The sequence below is a fragment of the Lipophrys pholis genome (assembly GCF_963383615.2).
Source record: "Lipophrys pholis genome assembly, chromosome: 8".
NCBI classification, from domain to species: Eukaryota; Metazoa; Chordata; class Actinopteri; order Blenniiformes; family Blenniidae; genus Lipophrys; species Lipophrys pholis.
In genome coordinates, this window is record NC_137630.1 from 21,312,202 (window position 1) to 21,318,699 (window position 6,498).

Below are 6,498 nucleotides of genomic sequence, written 5' to 3' on the forward strand. Positions count from 1 at the left end.
GCATTACATGGCAGATTAGGATCTGTGTTTGCTTTCCCCTTCATGACCTCCGATTAGTCCGGGTGCATCTCCTTCCGTTTGTAGTGTGTGTTTTGGGGTTGTGGTGGGGCAGTCACCACAGCTTTTTAATAAGCTGCTTAATGCAAACATCTGAAGCACAGTGTCACACAGGCAGCACTGCTTAGCCAACTGTAAACAAGCTCCCACCCTGAAGTGGGTAGTCATTTTAATAGGCAATTAATTCTTAAGCGACCTGGTTTTGTGCAATGTTAAGTTAATTGAACTATCTTCTAAACTGGAGCCCACACAGAGTGCTAAGTAATGAGGCTAAATGCTGATTTATCATAAGACCGTATTAGGTAAATCTTCCATGCCACCTGCTCGTGCAGCATCATGCAGTCTTTGACCATAAGCAGACGCATCCTGTGACTCAAACGCTGATGATATGATTATTCTTTAGGGGATTTAATGCCATCACAACCGTGTCGCCTCCAGAGCCTGTTTTTATCTGCGCAGCACTGCAGCTCAGCAACATGCGCCACACACCAGAGTGCCAGTGCACAAGCCTCGAGAAGACAAACTTGTCTAATAGTGACGCCTCTCCGCCGATGATTTGAAAAACCCACAAATGGTGGCCCTTCAAGGAGAGTTTGGTGTGAATCACTATGCTAATGAACTAGCCAGGGGACCCAGTGAGGGGGAGGAAGAGAAGGAGGGGCTTGAAGCTCGGCTTCGTCGCCTGTTTGAAGGGAACGAGCGCCCGGGTAACTATGGCAACAGATCATCCACAAACTGGAGGGCTTTCTTCACTGTAACTGCTGCGGGGATGTGGGCATTTTAAAATGGCAAGCTCATGGATGCCGCGTGGCCCTGGAGTTCACGTCAAGCATCCTGGGCATGTGTTTAAGAAAAGGGAGATGGATGGACTTAAAGAGCGTCCGTGTCACCTTTTTCACTCTGCCTCCAGTTCTTTTCTAGCCAGGGCCAAGTATTTCCTATCCGAGAGTCCTATTCCTCTTATGGCCTCTATTTAATTTGAATTGCAAAAAAACCTGAACTTACACCATTTGAAAGGTCTTGAGCGGATACCACATCAGAACAAAATGAGATGGTCATGTGTGAGCGAGCTCAGCACACCGGACAGACTCATATTTTTATATAGTCCCTGCTCATGAAAACAACAACCTTGCAAGCTGTGTAAAAAGGCAGCCACATGCTCCTTCCATTGGGCCTCAAAGCTGCAGCGCATTAGCATATCCTCAAAACATAATCAGCACACATTAAAAAAAATAAATTAAAAAATCCTCTTTCGACTTCGACATGTTGAACGTAGGATGTTGGAAGAAATGACGGGACGGGACAGAAAACGTTTGGCAAAAGCAAACATTTCTGCTCAGTAACCATAAATCAGTGCAGCTGATGGTTGTTATTGTATAACCACTAACTCAAGCACACAAGGAGACTCCTGCTGTCCACTCTCCTCTCACCTCCATCCACCTCCTGACTCCGTTTTAGACAACTGCAGGGTCAAGCTGACGAGAACACACAACCACTAAGCATATATACAATATATGTCTTTTTATCTACTACAACAACTCAACAATACATATATTTTTACAGGTTAAGTGACTCAACTTACAGGCCTAATCTGGATTTAATTTTACATCTCATTACTTTTGATAAAACTAGTCAATATATATTACTTAAGTAGATTTTATCTATTTGTTTGAAAGAATTTCAGAATATAAGCATAATAAGCTCTTTAGTTCATGGGGGCCTCACACCGTTTATATCCCCTCATTGCCAAACAACAGAAAGATCAGAGGTGTGCTAAAACATACTGCAATATAATGCAGAGGAGTCCTTGAAATGCCTGGTTGTGACTTTCAGCTGCATAGTAACACGAAGTAAAAATGTCTTTTTGGGAAGAAATTATGAGAATCAATAGCAGAAAACAAATGATTGAGGAGTCCTTCTAAAACTGTAAATAATGCAATTCTTCAAAATAATAATTTGTGTTTAAAGATAACCAAACATAACCAAGATGTACCAAAAGTTTTCTGTGTATTACCAACGGGGGGGTAATATGTAAACTCAAAATGCATCCTGTATCCATCCTGTACTGATTTATTCCTCCAAATTTTACCAAATGATTTTACAGCATGAAAACAGCCTTTTAGAAATCCAGTTTTCTGTGTTGGCGTGAAGTGAGAACACAAGCTGGAGCTGATTCCTTTTTCTTTTTTTTTTTATAGAACAGCATCGAGTAACCACCATCAGCAGCCCTTGTGTGAAGAAGTGGGATTATTTCATGCACAAAGTCCCTATATTCAAGCCATTTTTGACCACACTGAAGGCATCCCATCGCTCTCCTATTACAGAGAATCGCGGATGGACTCAGCAAGCGTCAAACGTTAAAATAACCATCAGGCTCAGTGAACCGGAGATAAAATGTTGCTCGGTTGTAAAACAAGATTTAAAATGATTTAGGCAGCCTGCGTGAGAATGGGTAACACTTTTCCTCTGTTGTGCCTTTATTTTCTAACTCGCTGCTCCTCACCAGCAGTGCTGCCACCCATGGTGTGTAGGAAAAAAAAAAAAGCCTAATATAACCAGAGCGGTCATGTCATGTGGGAGCACACTCAGTGTGCTTTTTGAAATAGGGAGCCTATGAGTGAACATTAAAATCCGTGTTGATTGAATCCAGCAGTGATGCAGTATAGAGAAAGTCTTTTATGTGATGAATGCTGCTAAATATGGTTAACTGGAAGCCCTCCGCAGTGGCAAAATATCAAATTATCTCACCATAAATGTGTCTGTGTCGAGATGTTTGCCATCCATCACATGCATCACATTAGGAGGCAAAATAAAGCCTTCAAAAGTGCTCCGATCATATTTCTTATGATTCTACCATCAGTTATGTTACTTAACCTCTGATAACTCAACCCATGCTAGGAAGAATAACTCTACACTGTGCAGATCGACAATCTTCTGTACTTAATTGGAGTTTCACCTTTGACTTGTTTCCCGTAACGAACCCCTTCGCTGTCAGTCTGACAACCTGCTCGGCTGGGGAAAGAAGCGCCAGGACGGACTCGTCTATGTTAGAACTCTGTAATGAAATCTATTTTTCTTCTGTTCAACTGAGGAAAGTGAAACTTCTATTGCCTTTCAGTGCAAACACTGCCCATATTACATGCTGTCACTTCCTGAGAAATGTTTCAGTGCTGCCTCTAATATTGTGAAGCTTAGCGCAAAGCATGAAGGGCCGGATGACCTTGCTTTAAATTAGTGATAGACACATACAGCATGGAACAGAACAACGGCCCACAGGGGAAACATGTTCTGCAGAGAAGTGAGAGATGTCATCACAATCCTGCCAACCCACCAGTAAACACTATTACAGCTTATAAATTGCATGCTATATTTCTAAAACACCTGAGTGCTAATAGCACCTCTTTTATAAACGAGGCCACGGTGCTCATCTGCATCACGGAAAATAAACACATTTTCCCGGGTTTCCTTATTTCTTCCCGTCTTAACCAGTACAACTAGAACTGAGTTTCTTGGCACGTACTTCCTAAACCGCTCCATAATCCAATGTGAGCATGTACACCATGAAGGCCCTGCTTTCCTAGCTTGAGTAATCCTGTCCCACATCCAGCCGAGTTAAAAATTACACAATGGTCTTTGGGTTTCGCCCACTGAGTCACATAGTTCGGCACGACTTGAATGCACACTCACTTGCTGAGACACAGTCATGCTCGCTGAAGGATCTCTGCCACGGAGGCAGAGGAGCCTTTCTCCATATATGATTCCAAATTGTGTCCCAGAAATCCACTCAAGGCACCAAACTGCCTCTGCATGAAAGGCTTTTTAATGTACATGCAGAAATACTGTCTTTTGTGCTACTGTGCCAGTAATTGAAGGCCCAGAAAACTAATACAGTAGCAAATGGACTTTAAAATCCAGCGCCTGTGATGAATCCAAGAAGTGTTTCCCCAAATGAGTCTCAGTAAACTTTCCACTGCAGATGAACTGTGGAGAAATGCTACTTTAGGCTAATCTCTCTGATCCCTCTCTCAGCTGAATAGTAGCTCTGTCGTTTGTTCTGTCATCAACACATTTGATCCCAGAGTTGTCTTTTTCAGATAATGGTTGGTTTGATTATCTTGTGTAAAGTCAGTGCTGCTGCTGCTGCTGCTGCTGCTGCTGTAGTTTGTTTCTTGGCTATGTCTGTGGGCCCACAGATAAATCTGATTAGTTTCTCTCTTGCTCTCGCACACACACATGCTGACATGCTGACACTTTTTCACTTTGACTCACATAAAAGCACAACTTATAGAACACTTTCAGGACGGATAAACTCAGAATATATTAAGAAAATACACTGAATTAAACCAAATGTGTATATATCTGGCCACGTTTTCTTGTTTTAAGCAAGAAAATATAAGAAAATGATAAGTTGTATTAGCTATAATTCCTATTAGTAGCTCATAAATCCAAAGGACTGCAAAAGTCCACAAATACTGCTTTGTTAAACTTTGAGTTGTGTCACACTGGAGCCATTCCCAGCTGACAAGGGTTTGTCAGAGCTGCAATAAATACTAAAACAAAAAAATAAAACCTGAACTAAAACAAAGGGTGTCTATTTAAAGCAAATAAATTTCATTAAAAGTCCTTTTTCTGTCTGTTTGGTGAGGTTTAGGTTCATTTATATCAGGATACGATTTCCTAAACAACTTCTGTAATACAATCTCAAACCTATGAAAAAGTAAAATAGGTCGTATTGTAAAAGTAAAACTTTCTATCTATAATCAACCAAATGAAAAGAAAATTCTACGAGATTATTAATAAATTAATGAATCAAAAAGTACATGGTTTTCTGAGGATTAAACACATAAAAAGTTGTTTTTTTACAGTCAGTCAAACAAATATTCTTTTTCATTTATATGTATGTCCATTGTATCCCGTTATCACAAATTTATTACAGCTGAATATCTGTAAATTATTTATAATTTTTGCTAGTTACTAATCATTTATTTCACAACTCTCACAATCCTAAATGTTACATTACATGTCAGTTATTTCATCTTTTAAGATATATCAATTGAGGAACTCCATTATGAAAAGGATCAGAATTGGTGTTTAAAGTTGGGCGGCACTGAACCGGATTCAATCAAGGCCTTTGCTGAAACACTCCAAGTGATTTGCAAACTTACATTTCCTGCATAAGAACAAAATAATGACTAGATGGTGATTCTGTGAAAGCCATTAACGTTTCATGAGGTGGTCTTCAACTGCTTGCTTTTAAGGGAGCCTATTAAGACAGTGCAGGAGAAAAGGAAAGGGAGGCCTAGCTGGTAGCTACCAAGCTACAGCTCAGGTTCTTATATCGGTGCAATGGCAACACGGTTGAGGGTTGGTTTGCATTCAATGATGACAAAATACAGAAGAATGTATGGGGGGTCTGTAAACGACTGCCACAAATATTCTAGATGGATGGAAATCAGACATGAAGTTGGAGAGGAGAGGATAAACAAGGCACTGAAGCTGGAGTACAAGTCAACCTATAAGCTCAGCAGAGTGGGCCTCGTCTCCCGTGATGGTCGAGAAATATTCAGTCCAGCTTGTCAACGTGTTATTGGAGCGGGAAGAGGGGAAATTCACAGGTGTGATCTGTGGAACATTTACAAGGTACAGTATGTACTGTGTAGGTATACTGAGGGTGTTTTCTGCATTTCAGCACCGTGGACAGCATCAGCTCCACATTTCAGCACCATGGACAGCGCCAGGTCACTCAGCACAGACTCTGCTGCAGACGGTTGCTCCCCAACACCAAAGTGCCTTCCTCACATATAACCCCCACATGGATTGGTGCTTGAAAAAAACTGCAGTGATTCAAGGATGGATGGATGGATGGATGGATGGATGGATGGATGGATGGATGGATGGATGGATGGATGGATGAACATGCAAACGATTAAATGTGACGGATGTGCAAGCCCGCTGGAAGCGCGATACCGTTGGGGCCATTCAGCTTGCAGTCTTTATGAAACGATCATGACGACTGTAAGGCCTCAAAACAAAGTGTGTATGTGTGGGTGTATGCATGTGTGTGTCTGTGGGTGGGGGGGGGGGGGGGTATCATGTGCAAGCCAGCATGAGTAGCCCTGTGAGTAAAACAAGCTGCAGAGCATCTGGACATGACTCATTCTCCTAATGAAACCCCTCTATCGTGTAATCATACGCTATAGACACTTTGACTGTGGCACCAGAAGTCAATTTAAAAAGACCGTATGTGATCTTCCGGAAGTAGTTATGCCTCTTATATGCTTGTAATCATGTAAATGACCCTTCTTGTATTTCGAACTCTCTGTCTCTGTTGGGGTCAAAGTGCACACATGCATGGATGGCATGCAGAGTGTGGGTACAATGCAGTCTGTGTCGCTGCAGCAACGGCAGTGTTGTTTTTTCTCTGTCTACAGGTAGACTCCA

The 6,498-nt window shown here is 41.7% G+C and overlaps 1 protein-coding gene across 1 annotated transcript in view; it reads right to left on the minus strand.

The window, feature by feature from the left end:
• The window catches only part of LOC308113229 (dedicator of cytokinesis protein 3-like), a gene marked incomplete at its 3' end in the record, with an annotated part of 47,666 nt that overhangs the window by 40,292 nt on the left and 876 nt on the right, over positions 1 to 6,498 (minus strand). The gene's annotated exons all lie outside the window — the stretch shown is intronic.